The sequence below is a fragment of the Hyaena hyaena genome, unplaced genomic scaffold, assembly GCF_003009895.1.
Source record: "Hyaena hyaena isolate Hyena2069 unplaced genomic scaffold, ASM300989v1 scaffold_144, whole genome shotgun sequence".
NCBI lineage: Eukaryota > Metazoa > Chordata > Mammalia > Carnivora > Hyaenidae > Hyaena > Hyaena hyaena.
This window is the reverse complement of record NW_024080776.1, coordinates 635909-642074: the sequence shown is the minus strand read 5'-3', so window position 1 is coordinate 642074 and position 6166 is coordinate 635909.

Here is a 6166-nt window from a genome sequence, read left to right as displayed (position 1 = left end):
GTTTTATATATTTCTAGGAGAGAGAGAGAGAGAGACAGCGTGAGCAGGGAAGGGTCAGAGAGAGAGGGAGTCACAGACTCTGAAACAAGCTCCAGGCTCTGAGCTGGCAGTCAGCACAGAGCCCGACGCGAGGCTCGAACCCACGAACCACGAGATCATGACCTAAGCGAAAGTCGGACGCTTAACCGACTAAGCCACCCAGGTGCCCTAACCCACGCTTTTTTTAAAGAGCAGTTTTAAGTTCACAACCCAGCTGAGAGGAAGGTGTAGAGATTCCCCGTGTGCCCTCTGTCCCCACAAGTGCACAGCCTTCCCTGTTATCAATGCCACTCACCACAATGGCATAATTTTTTAACCAAGGATGAACTCCTATGACCCATAACCACCCAAAGTTTATAGTTAATCTCAGGGTTCACTCTTGGTATCAAATATTCTGTGGGTTTCAACAAACGTATATTCGACAAACATAAATCCTCATTCTAACATCACACAAAGTACCTTCACTGTCTTCCTTCTTCTCCTTCCTCTCCTTCACCTTTTTTCACACCTGTTATGCCATAAATTCAGGCTCCTTTTCATTGCTTCTCACAAGCGTGTGTCTGTGGGTGGAGAGGCTGGTGTCAGCCGAACCGTCTTTCCCTGATATGTTTTCCTTCAAGTCTTTCAGGAATCTAACTCTGTTCTTAGAGGGCTTAATCCACTCAATGCGTACATTCGCTCCCCGGCAAGAATCTTGCCTTGACCTTGTTTGTTTACAACAGTGCCAGCACCACATGCTGGGCGACACAGACCCATCCTGCGTTGCTGTTGCTTTCATGGCCTTTACGGGCCCTTCTTTTCCTTTCCGGAGAGCACCCATTCCCTTGCTGCTTGACTCACTTTCTTCGCAGATTCGCATGAAACAAGTCTGTGCGATGAACATGTCTGTGTTTTTCTATTTTTCAATTTTTAATGTTTTTTTAAAATTTATTTTTGAGAGACAGAGTGTGAGCGGGGGAGGGGCAGAGAAAGAGGGAGACACAGAATCCGAAGCAGGCTCCTGGCTCTGAGCTGTCAGCACAGAGCCCGATGCGGGGCTCTAACTCATGAGCCGTGAGATCATGACCTGAGCACAAGTCTGAAGCTCCACCGTCTGAGCCACCCAGGCGCCCGGAGCCTGTGTTTTTCTAAAGGCCTACAGGACACAGCATGGCTGCCTTTCCTCTTTTCCTTTATGTTTGTCACATAAAGGTGGTGGTTCTGACTGCAAGGCGGTAAATGCCTTTTGAGGGAGGGCCCTGGTGGGCCGCGGTATCCTATTGAAAAGGCCTGGCGAACGCGCCCTGGAAGACCTGCATCACGACAGCCCATCATTTCAAAAACATTTGCGGGGTGCCTTGTGTGGGGTTGCTGTAAGGGGGGCAGGGAGGGTGTCTGGTGGCTGGAGCGGAGAAGTGGAAAGCTGTCTGGTGAGCCGGGGCTCACTGGGCTCCCCCCCGCCCCGAGTAGGGCTGAGGCTGATGATGAGGAGTTCAGTGTGAGCTAAAGGCTGAGCTGGGTGACCCTGATGTTTCGTTTCCATTCTTAAGAGCCCGCAGGTCTATGTGTGACTTGTATCCAAGTGGCCCTTGACGCAGTGACATTTCTGGCCCTAGAGGAGAGCCATACCTAGAGAGGAGCCTCCTCACTTCCTGCCTGAAGCAAGGTCCTGGGGCAGTTCTGCAGTCTCCCATCAGGGCCAGTGGAGGAAGACCTGCGTGGTGGTAGAAATGGCCCAGTCTACTCATTGGCAAGGAATCCTTTTTGGGAGGAAAGTCACTATTGGACTGGTGGTTAACAGCATGGATTTGGGGCCAGACAGCCCTAAATGTGAATTCTAGCTCAGCCACTCCCTGACCACACTGGGTCTCAGTGTCCTCATGTGTAAAATGGGGATAATAATTGTACCTTTTTGGGAGTTGTCTCAGTGGGTAAATGAGTAATGCTTTTAGCCTAAGACTCACATAGAAATAAATGTTTTGTTTGTTTATTTGAGAGAGAAAGAGAGAGTATGAGCAGGGGAGAGGAGCAGAGAGAGAGAGAGAGAGAGAGAGAGAATCTCAAACAGGCTCTGCACTGAGCCTCTGACTCGGGGTTTGATACCACGCCCCTGAGATCATGACCTGAGCCAAAATACAGTCAGATGCTTAACCAACTGAGTCACTCAGGCGCCCCTAGAAATAAAGCTTTATTACAACAGCCAGAATTGTCCAGGTGTTTTGTCCCAAGGTGGTGCATTTGGCCTGCATGGAGGTCTTCAGTGTGTTGTAGTAATACCAGATAACACTTATGTAGCACTTACTAATGCTAGACCCTGTTGGAAGAGCCTGATAGGGATTAACTACTTTGGTTCCTACATCAACCTTATGACACTGGTATTATTATCTTCATTTTGCAGATGAGAAAACGGAGGCACAGAGAGGTGTCTCTGGGAAATCTCTTGGGGTGCCCCATATGGCTACAGGCTGCTCACCACGGGGGTGCTTTGGTTTCAGACCAGAGAATGTATTCTACACGTTTAGGAATGCAGTCCTAAATGCGTCTGCCAACATCTGCAAAACCCCTTCACAATAAGGTGAGTCTTTCTTTTTATTTAAAAATGAACAACTCCTGTCCTTCAAAAGACACTATTAAGAGAGTGAAAAGACAAGCAATGGTCAGGGAGAAAATATTTGCAAATCCCATATCAATAAAAGATTTGAATCCAGATGACAGAATCAATTGTCAAAAGACAACAAAAAAGAAACAAAGACCCCAGTTTTTAAAAATGGGCAAAAGAGGGGCGCCTGGGTGGCTTAGTCGGTTAAGCGTCCGACTTTCGCTTGGGTCATGATCTCACGGTTCGTGGGTTTGAGCCCCGCGTCGGGCTCTGTGCTGACTGCCAGCTCAGAGCCTGGAGCCTGTTTCAGAGTCTGTGTCTCCCTGTTCCTCCCCTGCTCACGCTGTCTCTCTCTCTCTCCTAGAAATAAATAAAACATTAAAAAATAAATAAATAAAATAAAATAAAAATGGGCAAAAGATTTAGACAAGACACTTGAACCAAGAAGTTCAATGGATGGCACGTAAGCACATGACAGAGTGTTCAGCATCAGCCGTCATGGTTTTAATGCAAACCCTACTTGACGCCCTCCAGAATAAGCTAGAATTGCAAAGACTGACCACACCGAGGGTTAGCAAGGATGTGGAGGAATCGGAAATCTCATACGCTGCTGGCTGGAACAGAAATCGGTAAAATCATTTGGGAAAACACTGTGGCAGCTTCTTAAAAAGTTAAATCGACACTCTCTTATGATCCCAGCTGGATAAACACTCCTGGGTATTTATACATGGGGAATGGGCACACGCATCCACGGGAACACTTGTCCACGGACGTTCACAGAAGCTGGTGGTAACAGCACACCAAGAAAATGGATAAACAATGCTTGGTATATAAAATGTAGGAAACTGTAGGAAATGCAAACAAACCCATATCGACAGAAAGCAGAGCAGTGGTGTCTGGGGACCAGGGGCAAGGAGTGAAGGGGGCAGATTGCAAAGGGGCATGAGGAGTTTTAGGAGAGACAGATATGTTTATTCTCTGGTGTGGCCATGGTTTCACAGGTGTATACGTTTAGCAAAACTCACCAAGTTGTAGGCTTTCGGTAGCTTCCATTTTTTTTAATTAAAAAAATTTTTTTAAGGTTTATTTGCTTTTGAGAGACAGACAGAGACAGAGCGTGAGCAGGGGAGGGTCAGAGAGAGAGGGAGATACAGAATTTGAAGCAGGCTCCAGGCTCTGAGCTGTCAGCACATGGCCCGATGCGGGGCTCAAACCCACGAACCACGAGATCATGACCTGAGCCGAAATCGGACGCTCAACCGACTGAGCCACCCAGGCGCCCTGATAGCTTCTGTTTTTCCCGCCAGTTAAATCCCAGTACAACTGTCTAAAATGAGATTCATATGTGAAAAGGGGGGTTGAGAGCTATTGGAGGCCCCGAGTGGTTCAACTCTGGCTCCCTCTAGCTTACTGCTTATTAAAATAAACCACTTCTTTTTAAAAATTAAATCTCCAGTATGGGCCAGGCCCTGTACTAGGCACCCCCACTTTGTGTTCTCAGGACCCGGGAAGCGGCCGTGCAAGCAAGTGCCCCCTAAAAAGGCAGGGGTTGGGGGAGGGCTTGGGGAAACCCCTTTACATCCCCATTCAGTCTTCCGCTTTACAGATACGTTGTCTTGGCCCTTCTAGAAAGCAAGTTCCGTGGGGCAGCTTCCCTACACCTCCTTCTAGACTATGGGGGACAATGAAAAATCAGTGTGTTTCCGTGACGCTGGCCGTCAGCCGCGCCAGCCTCCCAGCTCAGAGCTGAGCCAGGGAAGGGGAGTCTTGAGTGGGGCGGGCCCTGGGTGTTTTCTCCACGTGTTGGTCTCTTGCAGCTCCCCCGGGACGTGGGGCTGTCTCGTGTGCAGGCAGCCTCGGCAGGCAGACAGGGCTCGGCGGAGGCGATGCGTCTGTTCATGGTCTGGTGCTCTTGCCCTGCCTGCAACAACTCAAGTGAAGATTTTTAATGATGCTCAGAAATGGTTTGCAATGGAAATCACCACTGGATCCCACCCCAGCTTCTAGGTGTGTGTGTGTGTGTGTGTGTAGGATACAAACCCAAGGCGGATGCCACTGGGATGCCTTCCAGGGCAGCTGGGCAAGTCCCCTCTCCTGGCTTGCCAGTTCTCAGAAGGCCCTGCTGGACCGATGGATAAAGGTGGGCTCGGGCAGGAGCTGAGCTGTGAGTCTCAAACTGGCACAGCTGACTGTGTAGACAGCAGAAAGAACAGGTTCTGGAGGCAGGAGGGAATGAGGGAGACACACAGTGAGTGTGTGCCTGAGTCCCAGAGTCCTTCCTCTGACCCTGAGCACCGCTGGCTGAGGAGCTGTGTTGCACAGGGTAGCACTTTGAGTAACACCCTGGCCTCCGATTAATGACGTGCCCGTGGCACTTACCACCCCGCTGACCCCCAGAGTCATGACCATCAAAACTGTCCCCAGACATTGCCAAATGTCCCCTAGGGGAGAGACCACCGGGTTGAGAGCCACTGGACTAACCACTGTGGGTCTTAGCTGCATCACCTGTGAAATGGCCACGCTGGACCCCCTTGAGGGTGGGAGGTTGGACTAGACGTGCACTGTCTCCTACGGCAGCCACGGGTCACAGATTACTCTTGAACACTTGGACTGTGGCTCCTGGGGCAGAGATGTCCCGCGTATGTCAAATCAAACAGGCTGAATCTGGCAGACTTGGTATGAGAAAAGTAACACAGAATATCTCATTAAGAACCTTCATATTGCTTCCATGTTGAAACAATATTTTGGATATTTTGGGCTAACTAAAGTATACTATTAAAATTAATTTCGTCAGTTCCCTGTGAGGAAATCTAAAACCACGTGCGTGCCTCCCGCTGCATTTCTGTCAGACAGGGTTGGTGTAGTGAAGGGACAAATGTGAATCAAAGAGTCACCAGAGAGGTACCGAAGGACCAGCTGCTCACAGGGGAGATGAGGGCATGGACTGGGGGATGCTAAGGGCCAGGGGTCAGGTGTCAGAGGCCAGAGGTCAGGGGTCAGGGAACGCTCATGTGAGGCAATGATGCCAGAGAGAAGCTCTGAGCGATGAGAAGGAGGAGGGGGTGCAGAGGGGATGGCTCATGCCCAAGCGCTGAGCTGAGAGGGACCTTGGCACAGCTGAGACCGACAGAGGGCCGAGCGGGGTGGAGAGCAGGACAGACCATGCAGGGCTTCGTGGGCCTGGGTGAGGAGCCACGCTCCATTCTGGAAGCCGTGGGGAGCTGTCAAAGGGATCTTAAACAGCAAGGTGACATGATCTAATTTGCATTTTATTTTATTTTTTCACATTTTTAATGTTTATTTTTGAGAGACAGAGTGCAGGCCGGGGAGGGGCAGAGAGAGAGGGAGACACAGAATCCGAAGCAGGCTGCAGGCTCTGAGCTGTCATTAAGGAGCCCTACATGGGGCTCAAACCCACTAACCACGAGATCATGACCTAAGCTGAAGTTGGATGCTTAACCGATTGAACCACCCAGGTGCCCTAGAGAGAGACAGAATGCAAGCAGGGGAGGGGCAGAGAGAGAGGGAGACACAGAATCCGAAGCAGGC